Genomic DNA, 25845 nt, shown 5'->3' with positions numbered 1-25845 from the left:
TGTGCATTACAAATTGGTTCTTGAGTTCGATCTCTCCCTATCTCGATGGTCCCTTCAATATCGAGATGTAGAGAGTCAACTGCATCAGATTCGCTAGTGTCCAGCAATCAAACGAGCGGCTGTTTTCGTGTTGAAGATTCACCCTCGCGGTATGGGGCTTGGCATAATGAGATACGATACAAACAGAAGTGGGGACAGAGCACAAAGAAAAAGAAGAAGAACAAATATAAGTACGAAAAGTAAACGTAACACGATAGGGCTTCGTCTCGCGAGTCTGAATGTACAGAGAGAAGCACGGATTGACGGACAGACGGGAGATGATTGAAAGGTGAAAGCAATACATTGACGAGAATGTCAACAGTGTGGATAACATAAGTAGCTGCGGAAACGATTTCGGTATGAAGCATTAATAGAGCTATTCGTTAGTTCAGAACGACAAAGAAGATGATTAGGACGGCGTGGTAGTTTAGTTTTCATCAAGTAGGAACTAACAAGAAGTGAATACGCAACCCTGACGGACGGTCATGATGTGATCAAAAGGTGGAAGCAGCACTACGTCCGTTCAGCAAGGAGAAACAACTAGCGAACTCTTACGTTTGGGGAAGTTAAGGATGCTATCCAGCAGCTTAAGAACAATAAGTCAAATGATAAGGCCTATCGGAGCTAAACTCATCAAGATTGGCCCAAAAAAGCTGACCACCTGCCTGCACCTGCTAATAGTCCGGATCTGGGAGAACGAACAGCTACCAGAAGAGTGGAAGGAACGCATCATATGCCCCATCTGAAAAAAAGCTGACAAGCTGGAGTGTAAGAACTTCCGAGGGATCACAATTCTGAAGTCTCTCTAATAAAGACAAATCAATCAATCAATCAATCAATTCTGAATGCCGCCTACAAATTGCTATCTTAGATCATCTTCCGTTGTATTATACTGAAAGTGAATGAGTTTATGGGAAGCTATCAAGCCGGCTTCGTCGATGGCCGCTCGACAACGGAACAGATCTTCACCCCTAGGCAAATGTTCCAGAAATGCCGCGAATACCAGATCCCATCCTAGAACTACTACTGTAAATAGTTTTCGGACCACTGACCAGTACAATCATCAGAGTACAGGAATTTAAACGTAATTTTAACATTTCAAACTCATCATTGATGAGTCATCAACTTCAAGGGGGCGACAAGTATGAGAAATGCTTATCTAGGAAAAATGTAATAATATAGGTACCTTCAAGGTAATGAAAGTACTGCAGTGGAAATCGCAAACAGAGCACAATATTGTGGACTATGTAAATTTAAATTATTATGAAACATTTCGACCATTCTCCACTAAATTTCGTTGGATACCTACCCATAATTCATATTGTCCATTTTTTTTTTGCTCTTAAATTTGTAAAGTTTTTTTTTCATGATGCTTTGCTGCTCTACATTGGGACAGGCAATGGATAAGTTTACCTCAATATGTGCTAATCGATCACAAGATGTTTATCCGTTCTGCGTGAACGAAAATGAGAATTGGTGACGGCACCGGGTTTTCCGTGAATTATATTCAAATCTCCAAAAGGGGTAAAGGCGTCTTTATTAACCCTCAAGCGGTCGGGTCGATGGTCAAGGAATGTTGTTATTGTTCAATATTGTGCATTGTATAATCAGTATATATTATGATTATTAGTATGAGTCGAATATAGACCGTATAATTATTCTATCAGTTATAAGTACATATAGCCTTGCATGATAATTCTCGGGCGTCAAGTTCAACTTACCTCCACCTCCACCAATAACTAATGTAAAACTATTAATAGCACTTTCGTGACTACTTTCCATGCTTCTCAGCAGCCACTTCATTAATATATACGTACATTTAAAAGTAAGTACAACACGCACATGAAACGCAGTACTTATGTAGGCTCTTTCTTCATAGCTCTCCGAAACGGTTTTTGCCGTTTGAAAGAAACTATTCCCCGCTTAATGTATGGGTACTTCTTCCAGACGGAAACATTATTCGATCAAGTCGAAGGAAATATTTATAAGACCCTAAAAAAACATAAAACGTCCTGACTAAGGACACGCAGCAACAGCTGCAATTCTGTCGGCAGTTCGCCTGTACAAGGTGTGTGTAGTGTGTTCGTTCATATACATAATTCCAAGGTAGGGTAGGTCGACAATGTGCTACCCGAATATGATGTTTCCGCTTGCTCACAGGTTCTTACGAACTTCCCCTTTGCTTCAGGTTCTAAATAACACGTGAGGCTCCGTCGCTAATGTTCCACATACATCTTCTTAGCTATTATATACGGGAAATTTAGAGAGGTAACAGTAGTACGGTGGATGAAACGTGCTTTCGTACAATCAACAACCGATGTGCCGCGTTCACCCTACACACCATCTGTGACATCTCTTTTCCCATCCCTCAACGACTCGCGAATATAGCGATGCTACTCGCGAGACAACATCTCGATGAAAGAGCGATCGATCTACGTTTCGAGAGAATGAGTTCTAAAGCAGTGTTTCCCAGTTCATAATCGAATCACTTATCTGGTGCGACTCGTGATATCCCAACAAACATGTTTGCTGTACAAGAGTGGAACAAAGCACTCTTAAACAAACTTTAGCTTAAGAAACTGTTATTAAGCTAGTTCTGTTACCTACTTGGGATCTGCTTCGAACAATGATATTTGATATTGTTTCGAACCATGGTTTCGACAAAAAACAAATTTGGTGAAGTGTTGAACATTGTTTGAGTGTTAGTGGATTGAGTTGCATTAGAATTGCATTTTCTACTGATAAGCATGAAGTATAAATATCTTTATTATGTAACAATTTTACTTTAATCAGACTGCTTGCAGTGTTTCTATAGATACGAGGTATAGGGCAGTGACCAGTCAGAAAAAAAAACAAACAAAATAAAAAAGGCACCCTATATTATTTTTCTTCGACTCGTCATTCACAATGTAGTTGAAAACTACTGACTATGAGAGAAACAAGAGAAAGAGGAATGTACTCACCAACCCTTCCTTTAGACGTTGTCCTTGCTTTCGATCTCCCTCTCTGTGCTCACTGTTCTCACACTTCCAGAAGGATTGTCTTGAACCCGTTCTTCTTAGGACTCCTCAAAGTACTTTCCAATGTGTATCTCAGCTGGTACTGTATTTTCTCCGATGGTATTGATAGGAATTAATCACTGTTTACACCTCAAGCTCAGGCACGAAACGTTGACCTTGTCTCCCGAAACTGTAAGGGCCTTGCCGCCTCCGGAGTCGAACCCTTGATTACTCATGTACGTACACACTTCAGTGGAATCTAAGAAAATATATGTACAACTCTTATTGATATTGAAACTTGTTATCAGCAACGATAACAACACGCTCAATGACGGATCTCTTTGTGTATGGTTTGCTCACTGTCTTCTTCATGCGACACTTATATCACTCGCGTTTCACCCCGCATGGGCTTTTTGCCTAGTACATACACGCCGCGCGCTTATTTACTAACTATTCTTCAATTGATGCCTTCTTTTGAAACGATGATGCTTTCGTATTATCACTGTTCTATCTATCTTTCACGACGTAGTTGGGTGTGCGTGTACCGGTGAATGAGTAATGCGTAATTTTCACACTTACGGCTACGTTTTATATCTTACGCAAAGAATAATATTTGAATTTCCATGTAATCCCAATATACTATACTATATGTTACTATACAATACATAATTTGTGAGGATCTTTAGGATTGCATGACACATTGGGGAATCAAAGAACACCCGAGAGTATAGGTCATTAGATCTACTATTTAGCATAACAAGATATCATTTGAAGCACTATGAACAAAGGTCATGCTCACACAGCCGCATACACTGCCAATCAGAGAGTTCAATGACAGTTTAGGATCTTCAAGAACTCCCTTGAGTATGTGTCATTAAATCTACAAATGTAACTCGCTGTATTACGAATAAGGTCTCTATACTCACATAGGCTCATACATTTTTTTTAATTCCTCCCTAAAACTCATCAGAAACCACCTGAAACGCTCTGAAACCACTTGATATCCTCCTTAAGATCCTCGGAAATTTCTGTTAACCCTCGAACGATCGCGCTGTTGTATTTTGTGCAACACGTTGAAAAATTCTGGGAATTTGTACTCAGCATTAGCATGGTGCTGGTGATGGTGGACAACCGCGCGTCCTTCGGGAGGTTAAACTCCTCTGCTGCACCTCCTCAAACCTATGTGAATCCCACGTAAAACATTCCAAAATCCTTATTGATATCCTCGGAATCTCCCCGAAATCCCACATTCCGAAATGTCTCCAAACTCATAAGAAACCCCATGATACCTCAGTAGACTTTCCTACTCATCTGAATCCCCAAGGTGGTTTAACCTGAAATGCACTGCAGCCCGCTGGATCACCTTGAAACCCCTCACGGTTACAGAAGTTACACAGATTTGTGTACTACTAGATCAGCCTCACCGCTGTGTCAAATGTACACAGATACTTTTCCGGCTCCAGCGCTGGCATGAAAACAAAATTAACAATTATTTTTGCACTGATCGATTCCTGATAATGCATGTCATCGTTCAGAGAAAATTAGTTATGAACTTTGCTCCCATACCAGCGCTAGAGCCAGAAAAGTGACTGTGTACATTTGACACAGGGGTGGAGGCTGATCTAGTAGTACACAAATCTGTGTACATTGTACACAAGCCTGTGTACATTGTACACAAGCCTGTGTTGTTTCATTTTAGGGTGCTCAGAAAACCCCCTGAGAACTCCGTAGACTGACAAACTGTACTGAATACCAGTCTTGCGAATAATCGCGACCATCACGAGACAATCACTTGAACCGCTTTCTGGAGTCACCCTTCCCAAGGTGATACGAACCAGCTAGCATGCCATGCCTGGAATGACAAACGTGTTGTGGGTTCCACCCTTCGCAGCTTTGCAGCGATAGCAGTTGCTGACTATGCTTCAGGCGGGTTGCTAGAGAATCAATCTCTCTGAGCAACGATGCATAACGGGCGAACTGAGAGCGTTTGCCGTAGCCAGGGCGAACTGCGTGGTGCGCTCAATGTGTGCGTTTAAACTGAGCTATGCAAAACGAATAGGATTTATGACGTAGTACCGTGCTTGTGATAATACACATGCATAGTTTTACATGCTGTTGCGCGTGCATCTGCTTGAGGCGACGGAGAGAGTCATGACACTCACATGAGCCGTATCCAAGTCAGGATGATTGTAGCAAAACAAGGGTGACCGGGATTATTTCTTCGAAAAAGAAGTAAAGTCGTGCGTCTCGAGATGAAATAGCGCCACTTAAACTCTTCTGAAACCCCCTGAATCCCCCGACAACCCCTCTGAAACGTTTTGAAACGTCTTGAAACTCTTCTGAAACCCCTCTGAAGCTCTCTTGAAAGTCCCTGAAATCTTCCGATACTTCTCTAGCTACTGAAACACATTGAGGTCATTCTGAAAACGTTTAAAACCTTGAGATCTCCTGGAAGCACCCTAATACCCTTAGTAATCCCTCTGAAACGCCTTGGAACCTAAGGATTGGTTGACTTTAGTGTAGTGAAAGCAAGTACACATTTCTGCGAAGGTTGATTTCGTACAGTACGTTACAGAAATGTTTGAGTTCAGAATAATATTTTTCCAGCAGTAACTAGTATATTGATCATTAAAACAATTTATCCCGAGCAAAGGCGGATATCAAAATGATAACAAGTTCTGTTACCTGGTTATTATTCGTTTGATAATTGAGTTTGTTATTATTTAGGTTGAATTAAGAGCCAACATAACAAAAATGATAACTCAAATTTACTCCACTAATACCAAAATGATAAGAAGTTGAGTTATCATTCAGTTCAAGTTGATAACTAATTGTGTTATACACTATTTTATTCAATATTACTTTTAGTTATCAACACGAAAAAATACAGCTGATTGATAACAGGGTTTGTTATCATTTAGTTATCATTCAGGGCTATTTTATCGACCAAAATAGTAAAAATCTGCTTTACCGACATAGTTAGCAGCTGAAAAAAAATTCTTATAATTATAACCCATGTTTTCAACTATTGCGCCCAGTGGGTCTCGAACCCTGATCGAGAGATTACCGGTCGCAGACGATAGCCCTTATACCAACGGGACTCAGTGAGAGGGAGAGTAGTTGAAGGCTACGGTTTCGTACTGCAGTCGCATTGAACATGGAAAGCGGAATCTATTTTTAGATTCGAGGTCCACCAGATACTCAGTTTTGGGAAAACTTTGAAATGTGCGTTTGGAAACTGATAACATATATTGTTATCATTAAGTATTTTTATGTTATCGCGACAGACCAAAATTATAGATAACTAAAATTGTTATCATCTGATTATCATCAATAGGAGGCAATCAGTGAAGTACTAGATTGAAAGTAGTGAGCTGGATTTTTGTATGGTGAGATGTTCAATTCTGCATTTCTGCAATGAAATGGTGCAAACAGCGTGGGTTATATGATTTCTTGGCTAATTTGATGCTGTTTGAGCAAAAGTTTGAATAACTTTGTTGTTGTATTATTTATTTCATGCAACTTCAACAACACAGTTACCCAAACTTTTGCTCAAACAGCTTCAAATTAGTCAAGAAATCATATAGCCCACGCTGTTTGCACCATTTCATTGCAGAAATTGAGAATTGAACATCTCACCATACAAAAATCCAGCTCATTACTTTCAATCTAGTACTTCACTGATTGCCTCCTATTGGAAAAGATGATAACAAAAATAACAAAATGATAATTCCGATAACATAGTTTATTATCAAAGTGATATCACTTAGTTATCCGCCTTTGCTCCTTATAAGGAACATGATAGTTAAGATGATCTAGAATACTTCCAATGGAAACCCGGAATGGTTCGTGAAATTCTAATTTGGGTATGTATTGTTAATAAGTTAGTTTTCACTTTGTAAGTAATGTACAAAAGTGTAGGACAAGTAATGATTCTTGTATGAAAATTATCTGAGTAGTTCTTAGATAGCTAGTATGGAAAATGCGTGACGCTTCCATTAATGCCCGCGCGAAAAGGTGGCATTTCGTCCGTTCTGTTCTGTACTGAATCCGTTTTTTTTTAATTACTTGAGGAAACATGAATGAGGTTCTTGTACCGACTTTTCGAACCCTCTAAGCAGAATACCCTCTTCGAATGAGTGTTATCAGTTTCGTACCTTTTAATTCCGCCCTATGTTGCTTATCCTTTGACAGATACGCGTATTTCGACTACCACTTGTAATCTTCCTCAGTGGATAACTGACACTGAGGAAGATTACAAGTGGTAGTCGAAATACGCGTATCTGTCAAAGGATAAGCAACATAGGGCGGAATTAAAAGGTACGAAACTGATTACACTCATTCGAAGATAAATGAGGTTACTTTGGATGTGGAAACTTAGCTTTATAACGAAAGCAGCTTCCGCAACGGCTGTAGATATCAAAAAATGAACTCCAGGACAATTTGTACGACCTAGAATGTCCAACAATATGTAACTGTAACATATGTAACATCACGGTGTACAGAAGGTGATATATTCCCAAAATCTGACAATTTTTTGATGACGTAGTCCAAATCGTTCATAGGCGATTTAGTACTCCACACCAATTAGATCTACGTGAAAAACGATAAGGACGACGTCACATGTTTACATCCAAAATAGATGTTTACATAGGTTACTAGCCTGCCTTCCCGAATAAAAAATACAGTAGAAAAACCGAACGTTGTATTGTAACAGTACTATTTAGAACCATATTTTTACAATAGACAACACTGTAAAAATAAAAAATACAAAAACAATTAGATGTAATGTAAAACACCATACCGTGAAGGTTGTTAAGTATCGTAACAATATAAAAAAATATTTTTCTCCATATATATTTTTTTGCAAAACCATACAATTTAATGTTAATGAATTGTTCAAAATACTGATACGTGGGTTTAAATATACCGTACATTGTATGGTACATGAATGGTTTCAAACAATAAAATGTACCGTAAATAAATTGTTTTTAATTGTAATTTCACTACTGGTTATACATTTAATTAAATGGTTTTGGAATGGTTTTCTTTTGTTATGTTGTATTGTTTTACATTACATAAACCATATATTGTTATATTATCTTGCCATTTTCCTCCTGTTAATGGCATCTTAGGCTTATTAGATTGATTAGAATGCGCTTTGGGAATTCTCAAAGCGTTTTGGATAACCCTTCATATATAGGATCGCCCACGTCTAAGTCTGAGTAGTCTCTGATTGCATTAACAGTTGAAGCTTAGACTCCCATGCCCCACCAGTCAGATAACCGGGTTTTGCAAACTTAACATTATTTGTGGCAACACTTTTAGCGGCATGATGGAACTATGCCGAGCGCGCTAAGTGTTATTAGACCACTAATGTAGTTGCATGAAGTGGGTGACGAGGTCCATAAGTACCATTACAGCGTGCTTAACTGTTATTGCAATATTGAGGCACCAGTTTGACTAAAATTTGAAATACATAACAACTCATGAGATAACTGTCAAGTTCGATTCAAATATAAGTTAGGTTGAAAAGCGAACCCGCAGACGAACCTATATTAAAAGTCATTTCAGTGTTCAGTCCAGTCCATATGTTAAAGATGGCTCTACGTCAAAGATAAAGTTTGTCAATCGCATTTGATTCGATTGTGGTCGAAGGCAAGTTCACATGAGAGAAGAGGAGAAAACTCCCCTAAATGCAAATACAGCATTTAGTGTTGAATTCATCCACTGATTTACGGTAATCTGACCTGCATCTTTCCGGGTCGACCTACATTCGTATTTCTCTCGTCGCACTCTACACACCTAGCCTGCCATATCTCTTGGACATCTGCTTGGACCTGCAGTTCTTAGGACATCTGGTTTACCACTGATTTAAACATGTTATTGACTTTGAATTGATGTTTCAACTTATTCACTTTTTTTCTCTTTGCTTTCCTTTGCATCAAAAAAGTCACAAACATCAACAAAACAAAGCACGGAAAAAATCTTAAACTGAATAAATCTGATGTTTGATTTGAATAGGTCGAATCTGCATATAGGAATCACAGCAAACATACGACCTATTCAAATCGAACACCAGAAATAATTAAAAATTCACGGAAAAATAATGTTTCGGAAAAGTGAATGGTTCAATCGTAAGAAAAACAGTATAATATATTGTTACATAAAAATCCAATGTAAATGTATAGTATAGCGAACCATATCATTACAATACACTTTATTGTAGCTGGTACACTGTATGGTGCAGGAATGGTTTTCACTATACATTCTATGGTTAGTTTTTATCCGGGTTGTGATATTTATGCCGTGGTGGAACATATTATATCGATTCAGTAGACACAACACAACATTTTAAGTAGCTTGCAAGTTATAACTCCAGTAAGCCGGCATTCAGTCATTGTAAAACTTTGCCTTGTGCTTGAGTTGATGTAAATTTAATTGTCAGAGTCCAGCAAGGTGTCCGGTTACACTATTTAACCAAATCAAAAATAATAAAATGTATATGTTTGGCATCCTCAGGAACTCAAAAACTCTAATATTTTCTACCCATTAAGTTTGGGGTCTGTGTCACACAGAAGCAAATATTTTCTATTGCCAATCACGCGACACGATTTAAACCTGATTTATATAGTGTTTTAGTGTATTTCTATTCACTCCACCCAAAACCGCCAAATCTGTGCAAATTTTGCATTTTTCAATCTATGCATTTTCATTTGCGTCGGAAGCAATAGTTTGTCTTTAATCAAGTCACGAAGATTCTTTCCAGTTCCTTTTAATATTGAACTCATTTCAACTGTTTTTTCTGTTCTCTCTTGGTTTCCATGCATTATCACCATAGTACAATGGTAACCAATGAAAACTTCAAAAAAAAAATTGTCTGCACTTGTATTGCAAAATAAAATACGGAATACATTTGGTCTTTGAGCTGTTCCTTCAATGCGGACTAGAATTCAACAATCTCTTCGCTAGTATACCAGATATACGAACTGGCATTTTTTCTGCGGGCTGAAACTCTACATTCCCTTCGCCGGATGACCAGGTATAAGCACTAGAATTCGTCATTCCCTACGTTGTCCTGGGTTTCGATTGCGGTCTGTAGCTCTACATTCCCTTTCGCCAGAGAACCATGTACACAGACTGGAATTCTCCATTCCCTATATTATCCTGGGTGTTATTGCGTACTGGAATTCGACATTCCCTACGCTAGAGTACCAGGTGTACAGGCTGAAATTCTTGGTTCCTGTTTTTTTCCAGGTTCACGGGCTAGAATCAACGTCTGCTTGTCTTCCTGTCTTGAGCCAAAACACTCATTTGGATTGTTAAGAAATTTCAAAACACTAGAAATATGTTTTACCGTAGTATTTTTCTGTTATATATCTTGTTAACCGGAATGATCTTGTAATATTCTTCCTCGGTTAGTAGCTGTAGAAAGAAACCAAACAACGGTGTTATCTGTTCCAAGGTTTATTTCAGAATGATCTTAACTTGTCATTTTGGTGAATCATAGCCTACATTGATTTAACTTATACAGTAAGGCCTGCCTACTACAGTGACTACAGTAGCTTCCAGGTTTCAAACAAGTAACAACTGTTTTCTCTTCGACAAAATCCAGAAATTTTCCTCGTCTGCCAATGTAGGAGTGCTAAGGAGTGTATCGGAAAGTAGTTGAAAATGTTCAGAATGCTCTATCTCGAAGCTGGGTTGGTCTTTTCATATCGGTTCTTCTATGAAATCTTCACAATATAGTTGAATTTAGAATACCTTGGAAAAATTTGGAAAATGTTTAGTATTATTGAAAATATGGTTAAATGAATACACCTCACAAAATAAAAATCTGCGCAAAATGCAATTTTGTTAAGATTTTTCAACATTTCAAAAATCTGTAGCGAGTAAAATTTGTACGATAAAAAATCTGGAAAATATTGATGCTTGTTAACAGTTATGTACACATAACATATCATTCAACACCGACTTTCAAAGTTCATATTTTCGATAGAAAAATCTCCTATATCTACAAAATGGTCCACTCCAAAAAACGTCTATTTTTTGGTCAAACTTTGAAGTTCTGCTTTTAATATCTTAAAAGGTTATGAAATTATTTTTTTTTGCCCTAACTTACTCGTCCATAAATTAAAAAACATACCCTATTTAAAAAAATGCGAATATTTCATTTTATGTATTTTTTATTTGCGTAAACATGATTTTGAGGAGCATAGAAAAAGGGGGTTCCTCAAAAATGGCCATTTTTCATTTTTAAGAATTGCGCTTAAATGCAGTGGAGATTTTTCTTGTAAAAAATAATTTGCCTATGTCAAGAGGATTCTTTAGCTTATTGTATTTGTACAAAAAAGTTAACAATTTTCGAACATTATCGAACTTTTTTCGCAATTTAAATTTTTTAGAAGGTGTGCAAAAATTTAAAAACATGCGTTCAGTAATCTAGGTTAGAAACCCAGTTAAAAGAACATTTTTAGAAAATCATAAAAATCATTTCTTTTTTCAAGGATTTATACAGTATCTCTAAAAATAAAATTACCTAAAAGTTGTATTAAACTATTTTTGAGGCTATTTTAAACATTTTCAACTACTTTACGATACACTCCTTAAATGATGCAGGTCTTCTTGCTTCGGTGGTAAGTTTCAAGTGACAGGATATAACTATCTATTACAGTCAGTCTACTCCTACTACAGATGTAGAAAACAAAAATAATTCACGAAATCCAGTGCACGAACGAAATCTCAGCCAAATTGAAAATTTTCAAGTAAAAAATGACATATTTTTAGTGTTCTGGGCTGTGTCTATAGTAAGCTCTTGAATAAATTGCGTCTCGCTCCAACAGTAGCAGTGGCACACATGAACGTATTTGCGCAATGGAACAATGCCATGCGGGAGAATATCCCTCAGAGTCAACCATCCCCTAGTCAACTGTAGTCCAACGTTTACACAACAATTCACAACTCCATAACAACCGACACTCCCGATCGCACACTTTGATCTTCGTCGTCATCGTCTTCAAAGCCGATATGCTTCTTCGTTTACTTTCCACAACACATCTCGGTATTACGACAATCAAAATCATAAATAAATCATTTTCCTCATTGTACGAGAATTGCAACCACCAGGTACCAATCTGCACACAAAAAGCTAAGACCCCCGAAACATAGAGCAGATCGCGCGCGATCTGAACATCATCGAGACGACATGGTGTCTAGCGGGGGATACCTGCAAAAAACATTTCTCTAAGCTATGCAGCAATACCTTCGACGCATACTAAAGTGACTGCATCGCTCTGAAGCTCTAACTCCAGTTGCAATCAGCATTATTCGCTTAAATTGAATTAGTTCACCGCCAGATAGATAGACAACGACAAGCACGACAACCATCGACTTCGGCATTTCATTTCACTTAAAACATGACGATGAGTAAGGGTAGAGTATTCGCTCTCATGTGACTCAACCTCGCATTTTTTTTAATGCTGCTGCTGCTGCTGATGCGAAAAAACCGAACCTAAGGTCACGTCAAAACTGCTGCAGCAACAACAACTTGTTGTTCCATTGCATTGACGACACACTCCAGCCCAGGTACCTTCTTCACCACGTTCCGAGTATCCGAAAAATGTGTTCAAAAACAGCTGAGGACCGGCGTGCTGCACCTGACGTTGTGGCTCACCCCCCTTTTCGCTCACGTTCAATAGACAGAGGCTTGTCTGACAATAGAGACAATATTTAAAAACTGCACTAAGAAAAACTCGCGAAACCAACGGCGTACCGTACGTCCACCTTTCCGAGTAGTGTCCAATTGACTGAATTTGGTATGCTCTTTGGAGCTTGTTCAACCCTCCAGTTGTGCAGCACAGTCAGAGCAGAGGATAGGTTGAGTTGAGGTACTTTTCTCTTTCTGTATAATCACTCACTCTCACCGGCGCACGTTTTGACTGGCGGAGAAATTGAGTGCCTGCTATTAGAACGTGGTTCTCCAGTTTTTCCCACGATGTCAGTTGGTAGACGGTACATAGAAAATTTCATAAATAAAAAAAAAACTATTTTAAAGACAAACTTAAAAAAAATCTGAATTACTAGGGTTGTCCTTAGAAATTACAAAAAAAAACTTATCTTGAACCATTTGGGGGTCTCCATCCTCTCCCCACGAATTCATTTTGTGTATTTTGATCATGAGAAGGTCGGTGGTGATCCAAGCCAGTGTTTTCAGCAACTCCAGTCTTAAATTTGTGTCCAGCCTGCAAAAGATTACTATTTGGGTATATTTGAATTGGTGAGCTCATTTATGCTATTATTTAACCTTTAACCCGTTGGCTACGGGGCTTACTAAAAATTTTCAAACCGCTGCCAAAGGTGCAAAATTTTATGTTTTTTAATGAAATTTTGAGGGTCACTTCATTATAAGTTGTATTTTCAATTATGGCAGGAACCCAACAAATTGAAGCCACGTGGACAGTTTTATTCTGGTGAACGTCTGGGTCACGAGGGGCTAGTACTTTAAATTTGCAAAGTTCGTCAAATCAGCCTTTGTTAATCAAGTAATTAGGATGTGATCCAGCATTTTCAAGTAGCAGATTCTTCGAAAATAGTTTCAAACGGGTTTGAACACCGGGTATCCAAAATATATACTTAAGAGGGACCAAAATGAATTGGGGTGTCCAAAACAGTGAAAACTTATGCTTCAAAAATAAGTTATTTTCAAAAAAAAATTCAGACGGGAATTACCTTGTGGGTACACAGCAAACATTTCTGAAAATTATACCCAACCAACTTGACATATAAGTTTCTATTCCATATCACTGAATTTTACATTAAACAATTTCTTGTATAGAAAGTTAAACACAAGCTTCATATTGAGAGCAACCTGTAAATTTTAAAACTGATGAAAAAATGTGTTATATGACGGGGTCCTTTTGTTACAGGTGATATGATGTAACATTTTTTGAACTGTGTATTTTTAACGGACAGTGGAAGCTTTCACGATCGTACTAACATCATCATAATGTGTACCTGCCTCTGAATCTTTTTGATTTTGACTTGTATTCATACTTATGCCCTTTAGGAGTCCAAAATTCGACCGTTACCCTAAACATTGCATTACCTTCCTTTTAGCAAGGCCCCATTTTGTTGAAATTGAAATGATTTTATTTGAAAAGTGGTTATTCCATGTATTATTGTATATTACGACAGATCAGGAGGCTAAGAAGCGTATATCTAGCGTAGAAGTTTTAAAAGGCCTTCAAAACATTTTCAAGTTTGAGTCCAATTTCTGTACGCTTTTAAGGGGCCGTTTATAAATGACGTAGCATTTTTTTTGCCAATTTTTAACACACCCTACCCCAAGTAGCCTTTTTCCCCATACCTAATACATGGCTCGTAGCTTTTTCAGGGACCCCCCCTCTCCCCTAAAATGCTAGGTCATTTATGGACGACCCCTAAAGGAATTAAGGCACGCTAGGTGAAGATTTTTTTATCCTAAGCTTAAGGTGAAACATCAAGAAATCCCGTTGCAATTCTCATACAAACTTTAGAGGCAGAAATCTGACGATCGAAACATCGAACCAAGCCGCACTTGTTTATCCTGGCTTAGCTCACTTGCAAAAATAAGAAGCTTTTCCAAATCGGGCGCTTTTGTATACGATTTTTTAAGATTGGTGCTCCTGAAAACATGAGTAGGAGTCCAAGTCGGCCATTTTGGAGGCCATATTTGAATTCTTCGAAGTTTCTCCTTAGGAGAAACATATCGTTTTTTGTTCAAAAAATATATTTTTCACGAAAGTCAGATAATTTTGAAACAAATTGCCTACCTTTGAGTGTTTAATGCGAGCAATTGGCTTTTTAAGCGATGTTGAGATGATTCCATATTCTGAATCTATACGCCAAACTGAGCTGAAATCCAAATTTTCATGATTTTTGGAACCCGGGAACCAATTTAAAAATTAATTTGAAGTTTGTATTTGTCGAATCACCCCTCGTCGGATTTTGTACTGGGCGGAGCTGTCAAGCAGTTGCCCAGCTGTCAAAAGGTAATTTGAATAAATCTTTTTGGAATTGATTTTAGGTATCAAAACAAAGTTCTAAAAATCTGAAAAAAAACATAGAGGCTTAAAAAAGGTGCTCTTTCGTTTAAAAATATAAAATCATTGATCTTTTCTAAATTTAAAAACCCAATTATGTAAATAACTGAACCTTATTTTATTGTGAAAGTTACTAAATACACCAGCTATAAAAATTTGGAAGTTTAATTCAGATTCACTATGATCATATTTTTTGAAAACAGTCATGTTTGTATTCAGAGAAAACAGTTTGGCAAACCTCAAATGTAAATTTTACACGACGCGACGTTTATAAACGTTGTCAACATCGACTTCAGGATGTTCTGAGGATTATACAAATCACAATAAGGGGTGGAAGCTCAGGTAAAATATTATCTCCTGGGCGCCCATTAAAAACACCACCCCCGGCGAAGACTGGCGCTCGAGCCTAGCTATTTAGCACTGTAGTTGGAGGAAATGCCAATGCAGAACCCGTAGCTTCCGGGAAGGTAAGCCCAGCTCCCTGGGTTAGTGGGTTGGTGTCAGGCCCTGCGAGCCAGCCGTAAAAAAGACTAGCACCGGAAAATCAACAAGAGAAGAATGCGAACCGATACCAATGGCGACGACCTCAGCGACGAAAAGGGACTTGCGATTGGAAGCTCGGTACGTGGAACTGCAGATCTCTCAACTTCATCGGGAGCACCCGCATACTCGCCGGTATACTGAAGGACCACAGGTGCGGAATCGTAGCGCTGCAGGAGGTGTGTTGGACAGGATCTATGGTGCGAACGTTTAGAGGTAATCATACCATCTACCAGAGTTGCGGCAACACACGTGAGCTGGGAACAGCTTTTATAGTGATGGGCGACATGCAGAGGCGCGTGATCGGTTGGTGGCCGATCGACGAAAGAATGTGCAGGTTGAGAATCAAGGGCCGATTCTTCAACATTAGTATAATAAACGTGCACGCACAGCCCTCACTCCGGAAGCACTGATGATGACAAGGACGCATTCTACGCGCAGCTCGAACGCGAGTACGATCGCTGCCCAAGCCACTACGTCAAGATCATCATAGGAGATTTGAACGCTCAGGTAGGCCAGGAGGAGGAATTCAGACCGACGATCAGGCCCGGATTTAAGGGGGGGCAAAGGGGGCAAGTGCCCCGGGCCCCCCGATTAAGGGGGCCCCCCAAGAATCCATAAACACTATATATTTTGTTCAACGAATCCATAAAAATGCACACCAAAGATGATTATATGTAATTGTATGTCCTAGGGTTGTTATAATTGGGTTCTTTAAGGATATCCAGATTGTTTATAATCTGAAATCGAAGACCAAAATTTCATAATTTTGAAGCTGGTCAATCCTAGACCATTGGGGGAACTGGCGGAACCTTCGGTTGAAGGTAGCCTCGATGGGTGATAGCTCAACCTCGGAAAATTAATCCAACTCTTGTTGGTCTTGAAAAAGACCGGTGGTTTCGGCTTCGGATGAAGAGAGGAAGAGGCGCGAGTAACTAATTAACTTCGATTTATTTCCGCGATCTTAACTTGACAAAATGTGGACTGTAACTGATTGAAGATTTTCAGGTGGTTCGTATTTATAACAGAAGCATGTTGTTCGAGAAACTTCTTCGAGCTCATGGTGGGGTTGCATTTCTCTTAGTGGCGGTGGCGCTGACCAATCAGCGCGCTGCTAGCGGCTGCGGAGTCGACGGTGATGCTCGCTTCGGTTCGATGATGGATGATGATGATCGGTATGCCGCGCTGCTGCAGGAAACATGTTGCAACATGTACAGCCTGTTGGCTGGCTGGCAAAGGCTGGATCGTCGAGCACCACACACACACACATGCACATTTACACAAGTCTCCCTGGCGAATACATGGCACACAAGACGGGTAGGAAAATGGGATTTGGAAACAGGGGTGTATTCAAGGGCCAGGTTCTATTTTCGCTACTGTGGTCGCGAACAGAAGCATTGGAACTATTTGCAGATTGGATTCAAAGTGTTTGTGGGATTTCTTTTTTTTCGGTATGAGCTGCAATTCTAAAGTCATAAAACTGTTTTGTCAATTTTTTTTTAAACAGTTAAATTTTGATCTTTTGATTAAACTGAAAAACAATATTTCAATTGCTTAACAAACCCATTGTTTTCAGGCTGTTTGATAGCAGAAAATTAAGCTCCAGAGATATATTACAGTATTCAACAATTTAGTAAAACAAAGTTTTTGTTTTATTTTGCTATATGCGAGTTTTTCCAAAACCCCTTAAAAGTTCTTGTTGAGATCAGTAGAAAAACTTATTTTTGTTCAAATTACTGACAAAAGCGTATCTAAACAGAGTGCATTAAAAGATCTTAAATAATACTTGTACATCAGTCTGTTGATTAAACGATCATATTCTGAAAACAACTACTTAAGGCGAAACTGGAAGCATTTTCTCATTTTTTCGTTTTTGATTTTGTATTAAATAACGAAGCAATATTTCCAAAATTGGTTTTCGTACACACGTAGAGTATGGATCAAGGTATCTTCTGAATTTTTTTGAGGTGGAAAATGCTTTCCATTTTTTCAGAAACCATTTTTTTGTGAAATTTTGTTCAAAAATGGTTTCTGTAAAAACGAAAAACATTTTCCACTACAAAAAAAATCAGAAGATACCTTTATCCATACTCTACATGTGCACGAAAACCGATTTTGAAAATATTGCATCGTTATTTAATAAAAAAACAAAAACCAAAAAGTGAGGAAATACTTCCAGTTTCGCCTTAATATCCATCTGCACAAGTTCATTGAGGACAGATTTTATCATGGGAAATAGAAGATAATGATTCCTGGAAATGTTCCTGGAAAATTCGGGTTAGTTTTGAAAATCTAGTTTCAAGAAACATCTCGGAACAGTTGTTTTAAACATCTGTTTCACTGAAATTTTTTTAGAACTTATTGTCAAAATTGTTCCCTGGCGTACTAACTTTGTTCAATCAGAATCTTAAAAATACTCGCAGAATATTGCAATCCTAATGAAAACTTCTCCACATTCCTAGGTATTAAAATGAACGCTAAGTTCTGGAATTTGAATTAATCTTATGAATTCGAATGAATATTTTAAAGATGTGTTATACCAATCTGAAAAAGATGACGTTTACGCTGTAAATTTGAATGCAGTATCTTGACGATTTAGTAAAAATATTAGAATAAATGTTCGTCATTTGAATAATATGTTGTTATTTTTTTAGAATTGCATTGTTAAAAGTAGGATAGGACATCGGTATATAAGTAACATTGAGCCTTAATACTTCCTACAACAATACTATATCCTTGAAAATAATGCAAAATAAATGATAAAATAATAATATGATTGAACAAAATAGTTGTGTGACTTAGTTTTTTTTTTCCTGAAAATGTTAAAATACATATAATACACAACACTGAAAACATAAAGTTTAAAAATCTTCAAAATATTGCTTTTGGGGGCCCACTTTATAGAGTTTGCCCCGGGCCCCCCGAAGCCCAAATCCGGCAATGCCGACGATTGGTAAGTTCAGCGCCCACCAGCTGACGAACGAAAATGGCCTACGCCCAGGCTTGACAGAAACTCCCTCGCGAGAAAATGAGGAAGCGATTTTGGCGATTTTCTGAGGAGTGAAAATAAAACTCAGAAATCAAAACGCAAATCCTCAACAGCACCGAGCGCGAGCTTGCCGCGCAGCGAGGAGTTCGTCCAACACTCATAATTGCTTGTTGTGTTTCTCACGTCCACTCACACTCAAAAAGCTCTCGCGAGTTCCATTCCCATACAAAGATAAACTCTCGAGGCGAAAATCGCAATCAAAAACCCGAAATAATCATCGGCTCTTTTTTCGTTCCCCTCTTCCTCGCTCAGTTTTTATTGCCTCTCTGTTTGGGGTTCGTTCGCTCCCTCGCGACGAGGCAAAAGCAAAACACCGCTCTAGAGCATGTTGCAAAACTCTTTTGATTTCGAGGAGGATTATCAAGCCTGCCTACGCCTCATCGATTTCGCCGCCTCCAAGAACATAACCATTCGTAGCACCTTTTTCCAGCACAGCCTCCCGTATCGTTACACCTGGAGATCACCACAACAAACGGAATCGCAAATCGACCACGTTCTGATTGATGGACGGCACTTCTCCAACATTATCGACGTCAGGACCTATCGTGGCGCTAATATCGACTCTGATCACTACCTGGTGATGGTTAAACTGCGCCCAAAACTCTCCGTTATTAACAACGTACATTACCGGCGGCCGCCCCGGTACGATCTAGAGCGACTGAAGCAACCGGATGTCGCCACCGCATACGCGCAGAATCTCGAGACAGCGTTGCCGGACGAGGGTGTGCTCGATGTGACCCCTCTAGAGGACTGCTAGAGTACAGTCAAAGCAGCCATCAACAACGCAGCCGAGAGCACTATCGGGTACGTAGCACGGAGTCGACGAAACGATTGGTTCGACGAGGAGTGCAGAGCGGTTCTGGAGGAGAAGGATGCAGCGCGGGCGGTAATGCTGCAGCATGGAACCCGACAGAATGTGGAGCGATACAAACAGAAGCGGAAGCAGCAGACCCGTCTCTTCCGGGAGAAAAGGCGCCGCCTGGAAGAAGCGGAGTGCGAGGAAATGGAACTGCTGTGCCGTTCACAGGAAACACGCAAGTTCTACCAGATGCTCAACGCATCCCGCAAAGGCTACGTGCCGCAAGCCGAAATCTGCAGGGATAAGGACGGGAGCCTCCTGACGGACAAACGTGAGGTGATCGAAAGGTGGAAGCAGCACTTCGACGAGCACCTGAATGGTGAAGAGAATGTAGGCACGGAGGACCAAGGCAGCGGAGGAAATGATTATGTTGGTGCAGCAGAGGACGGGAACGAACCAACTCCCACGCTGAGGGAAGTTAAGGATGCCATCCACCAGCTCAAAAACAACAAAGCGGCTGGTAAGGACGGTATTGCAGCAGAACTCATCAAGATGGGCCCGGAAAAGTTGGCCACCTGTCTGCACCAATTAGTAGTCAAGATCTGGGAAACCGAACAGCTACCGGAGGAGTGGAAGGAAGGGATAATCTGTCCCATCCACAAGAAGGGCGACAAGTTAATGTGTGAGAACTTTCGAGCGATCACCATTTTGAATGCCGCCTACAAAGTGCTATCCCAGATCATCTTCCGTCGTCTTTCACCTAAAGTAAATGAGTTCGTGGGAAGTTACCAAGCCGGTTTCATCGACGGCCGGTCGACAACGGACCAGATCTTCACCGTACGGCAAATCCTCCAGAAATGCCGTGAATACCAGGTCCCAACGCATCACCTGTTCATCGACTTCAAAGCGGCATACGACAGTATCGACCGCACAGAGCTATGGAAAATTATAAACGAGAACAGCTTTCCCGGGAAGCTGACTAGACTGATAAAAGCAACGATGGACGGTGTGCAGAACAGCGTAAGGATTTCGGGTGAACTATCCAGTTCATTCGAATCTCGACGGGGACTACGACAAGGTGATGGACTTTCCTGCCTACTATTCAACATCGCCCTGGAAGGTTTTATGCGACGAGCCGGGCTCAACAGCCGGGGTACGATCTTCACGAAATCCAGCCAATTTGTCTGCTTTGAGGATGACATGGATATTATTGCCAGAACATTTGGAACGGTGGCAGAACAGTACACCCGCCTGAAACGTGAAGCAGCAAAGGTCGGACTGGTGGTGAATGCGGCTAAGACAAAGTACATGTTGGTAGGTGGGACTGAGCGAGACAGGACAAGCCTTGGCAGCAATATTACGATAGACGGGGATACTTTCGAGGTGGTAGAAGAATTCGTCTACCTCGGTTCATTGCTAACAGCTGACAATAACGTGAGCCGTGAAATATGAAGGCGCATCATCAGTGGAAGTCGTGCCTGCTATGGGCTCCAGAAGAAATTGCGGTCAAAAAAGATTCACCCCCGCACCAAATGTACCATGTACAAGACGGTAATAAGACCGGTGGTTCTCTACGGACACGAGACATGGACGATGCTCGAGGAGGACCTGCAAGCACTTGGAGTTTTCGAGCGACGGGTGCTAAGGACGATCTTCGGCGGTGTACAGGAGAACGGTGTGTGGCGGAGAAGGATGAACCACGAACTCGCTGCACTTTACGGCGAACCCAGCATCCAGAAAGTGGCCAAAGTCGGAAGGATACGATGGGCAGGGCATGTTGCAAGAATGCCGGACAACAACCCCGCAAAGCTGGTGTTTGCTAACCATCCGGTTGGTACAAGAAGGCGTGGAGCGCAGAGAGCACGATGGGCGGACCAGGTGGAGCGTGATCTGGCGGGTGTTGGGCGTGACCGACGTTGGAGAGCTGCAGCTGCAAATCGAATATTATGGCGGCAAATTGTTGATTCAGTATTATCATGAATTTGATGTTAACTAAATAAATGAAATAAATAAATCACAATAGGTCTATATATAGGTCGTCGATCACTTTCCGTTGCATTGCAAAAGTCTGCGTGGGGGTGGCCATCGCAAAATTAGGATGTATTGTATACTGCCCAAGTGGCCAACAAGTCACAAAGTCATGTCGACAGCGCAGGTTGGACACGAGTCATTTTCAAGTTATTCTGCCTTTGAGTTAGAATTAAATGTATGTAGCTCCTGTACAACCAAAAAACCTGTGCTGTCGACAATCTTTTATTTTTTTTTCGGCTTTTCGAGCCCGTATGAAGTTGATTATCAATATTAACTTCTTTTCCCAATCAGCCTAGATAGCTGTGAAGTGTCGGTAGCGGTTGGCTCAACTGGCTAAGAATAGCACTATGGACCGCCTGTTCCAGTGGTAGGAGTCCTCTAATCAGGTGACGCCTAATTCAAGGTGTTATGCGTATTTACGCTTACCGTGCATAGGAATGAATGGTTAGAGGGGTCTTATAAAAACCTAATCGCAAACGGAGCCTGTGGAGTGCCAGGGCATCCTCCACAGTATTTGCCCTTATTGTGCTAACCGTGTATTCTGTGCACCCTCGCCTTTGGCGCAGTTAAATCGATACCGATTTGGCTTTACTGTTGCTGTTCTTTTTTGTGCTGTGATTGTTAAGAGTTTAATATTGCCTAGTTTGGGTAGTGGCTACGGTTAAGGACAGACTTGGTAGAATCCCAACATGGCCGCCACAATGGCCGACTTTGGCACCTACTTACGATTTCGAGGGCACAAATCTCTTCGTAAACAAAACCAGCGCACCTGAACTTCTCATTTTAAGCTAATTACAAGTGAGCAAGATCAGAATAATAAAATGCATTTTTGTTGAAAGCTTGCGTCTTGAGATGTGTGCGTCTGAAGTTCTGATGCACTATTGAAGCGGGATTTCAAGACGTTTGTCCTTAAGGTAGCTCAGTTCAATCTTCAGCGAAAAAGAACAGCAACGATCAATCTTTGCAGACTTATGCAAAATGGTATAGCCCAAGTGGCGTTAGTCCAAGAACCTAACTTTCGTAAGGGGAATTTCTATCTAGGAAACCTAGTGAACCCGGTGTTTGCTACTTTCAGTAAAATGAAATGGCAAACTCACGTGTTATTCCTCGAGCATGTGTGCTTGTCAACAACGCAATCGTTGCTACACTCATCTCTGAACTAACTACTAGAGATGTATGTGCTATCACAATCGATGTATCTGTTGGAAACCTCAACAGGAAATACGTTTATTGTTCGGTTTATTTACCGCATGATGAACCATCCCCTACGGATGCTTTCAAGCAAGTAATTGCATACTGCACTTCAAAAGGCCTTCCGCTAATTGTTGGTAGTGATGCTTATGCTCACCATATAATGTGGGGCAGCTCAGACATCAATTTGAGAGGCTCCAGTTTGATGAAATACTTTAGTACAGATCATGGATTACTTAACATAGGCAACCGCTCAACCTTCATGGTATCTGCTAGAGAGGAAGTGTTAGACATAACGCTTCGCTCTAGCAGAATTAGTCACGAGCTGACCAATTGGCATGTGTCAGATGAAAAATCTTTATCTGACCATCGCTACATCTTGTTTGGACATGTGAATGTTATTTCGCAAACTTTGCATTTCAGGAACCCCCGGTCAATCAACTGGGATTTCTTTACCGGTTTGACACTCCAAGTGATTTAGATGATGTCGTTGATACTACAACGGCCTTCATCATGGAAGCTTTTGAAGAAGCTTGCCTTCTGCGGTCCGTGAAGACCACAAGAGGAACCCCTTGGTGGAACTCTGATCTGGCGAAGCTCAGGAAGCAATGTAGAAAGAGTTGGAACAGACGACGTTCTGCTGGATCGGAGGCTTTCAGGTCGGTTCGCAAGTCCTATCAGAAAGCTCTTCGGTCTGCTGAACGATCCGGCTGGAAAAACTTTTGTATAAATGTTTCCAGTCTGAGCGAAGCCAGTCGGTTGAACAAAATCCTTGCAAAATCTAAGGATTTTCAAGTGACGAACTTCGTTTGCCAAATGGTGATTTCACTTCCTCTGATGAGGAAGTTTTGGAATGTTTATTCAGTACACTCTTCCCTGGATGTGTGGATACTACATCTTCGGATGAACCTAATACATATCTTTTCTTGTAGTTATGATTCTCTGGCTCCCATCGAAGCGTGTAACTATGGAATCGATTGAGTGGGCACTAAATAACTTTGCTCCGTTTAAATCTCCTAGAGTAGATGGGATATATCCTATTTTGCTTCAGAATGGATTTGATTATTTTATACATGTTTTCAAAAAAAAAAATACTTGTTTTCAGTTTTTTTACAGGGTCTATGTATTCCCAAATCTTGGCGGGATATTAATTATTCCGAAAGTGGGTCGTGCGTCGTATAAAGAAGCAAAGAGTTTCAGACTTATCAGTTTGATCTCTTTTCTTCTGAAATGCATTTTAGATTATCGCAACCGTAATGTTCATCTGGCCAACGTGCCTCTTCATGTGAACCAACATGCCTACCAATCTGGTAAGTTCACTGTGACTCTCTTACACAAAGTTGTTAACGATATCGAGAAGGCATTCGCTCAAAAGCAATCCTGCTTGAGTATTTCCTTGGGTATCTAGGGTGCCTTTGACAACGTGCCTTTCAATGCCTATATTGGAAGCCGCACGGGGTCATGGTATATCTCCAATGATTTCCAATGGGGCACGTTCGGTGTAGTACTAGATTTGTAGTAATGAGCTGAATTTTAGTATGGTGAGAAGGTCAATTCTCCGTTTCTGCAATGAAATGGTGCAAAAAGCGTGGGTATTATGATTCCTTGCCCAATTTGATGCTGTTTGAGCAAAACTTCGGGTAACTGTATTTTCTTCATTTCTTGTAACTTAAACAACACAGTTATCCAAAGTTTTTCTCGAATAGCATCAAATCAGACAAGAAATCACAATACCCACACGTTTTGCATCATTTCATTCCAGAAACGGAGAACTTGCCTTCTCACCATACAAAAATTCAGCTCATAACTACAAATCTATAGAACTGCACAGATTGTGTCTTATATCCCTTTCGTGACGAACCAGCACAATTGTGCTGTTGAGCGGTAACAGTTTCGCATATTTTTTTCATCTGTTTAGACTTCGTTTTATGTGATGTAAAACTGTTTCAATTATTCAGCCATTTATACTTGTTTGTGTATAAACAAACTTTTGTTTACGTTGCCTGTGAGATTTACAACAAAAAAGGTAAACAAAAAGTGGACAAAAACCGTAAAACATGAAAAAGTTTTATCTGTCGCATATATTTCCGATTTATCTAGGTATTCTCTAGGTATTCTAGGTATCTAGGTATTTATCTAGGTCTAGCAGCGATTTGGAAATTGAGTGTTTGTGGATGTCCCCAAAAGGGAGTCTCGTCACCACTTTTGTGGAATATCTTAGCAGATACGCTATTGAGGCAACTCAATAATAGCGGTTTTGCTATTTATGGTTTTGCCGACGACTACCTAATATTATTAGTCGGTATGTGCATCAGCACCCAATTCGACCTGATGTAAAGCACCTTCAGGTAGTTGAGGTTTGGTGCTTGGGGCAAGACACTGTGCTGGAGAGTACATTTTCCTTCACAGAGTTGCTCAGAATTCCTCCGGATTGCTCCCGTTTTTGCTTGGGTGTTGCCTGATTCATCGCAAAATCAAAATAATATTGCCCGATATCTCGCCTTTCTTGCAGTTTTAGGGGTGTTTTTCAACAAATTTCGTCGATCATTGGTGAAAAGAGTTACTCAGAATTTCTCAGAGTTACTCTTGTTTGCACAGTGTCTTGCCCCTAGGTTTGGTGTCGCCAATATGGCCTTTCGGATAATCCGGTTGATTGATTTAGCTTTATTATAGAGACTTTCAGCCCTTGGCCGATAATCCGAGTAAAACATTGTTCAACACGGGAAGGCGCAACCGTCATTGCGTTTATTTGATTCTGAGATCGATGTGACTGAACAGGTAAAGTACATTGGAGTTATTCTTGATTTCAAGCTTTCCTGGACACCTCACAATGAGCTCAAAATCAAGAAGTCTTGCATGGCGGGTGAACCTTTGGTACAACTTGGATACTTAATCCAAGGCTACTCACTTGGTAGACACTTCACCGTTTTTCAGACCGAAATCTTTGCTCTTATGTACACTTCAGCAACACGAATAGGAAAGTAATATATGGTATGTGGGGGCAAGATGGGTCAGGGGGCAAGATGGGTCAGTACCGTTTTCAATCGCACAATATAAGTTTTGAATCTTTCAATAATTTTCCCAGATGAACGACGGGGATACACAAAAAAGTGGTAT

General features: G+C 40.2%; 1 protein-coding gene across 3 annotated transcripts in view; it reads right to left on the bottom strand.

The window, feature by feature from the left end:
- LOC109421719 (tumor necrosis factor alpha-induced protein 8-like protein) overlaps positions 1-12854 on the bottom strand; it is a 75921-nt gene extending 63067 nt beyond the window's left edge. Inside the window, exons 1-2 of one of the 3 annotated variants that reach the window (XM_062856972.1) lie at positions 12628-12854; positions 3002-3297 (exon numbers count right to left, since the gene is read on the bottom strand). The gene's annotated coding sequence lies outside the window, so the exon portion shown is untranslated. Of the gene's footprint in view, positions 1-3001; positions 3298-12499; positions 12525-12627 lie in introns of those variants that run through there. The other 2 variants (XM_029858105.2, XM_062856971.1) reach the window with 2 other exon arrangements.
- Between the last annotated feature and the right edge of the window lie 12991 nt (positions 12855-25845).

The sequence above is a fragment of the Aedes albopictus genome, chromosome 3 (assembly GCF_035046485.1).
Source record: "Aedes albopictus strain Foshan chromosome 3, AalbF5, whole genome shotgun sequence".
Classification (NCBI taxonomy): domain Eukaryota; kingdom Metazoa; phylum Arthropoda; class Insecta; order Diptera; family Culicidae; genus Aedes; species Aedes albopictus.
Note: the sequence above shows the minus strand (reverse complement) of the source record. Positions and strands in the feature narration are given on the sequence as shown.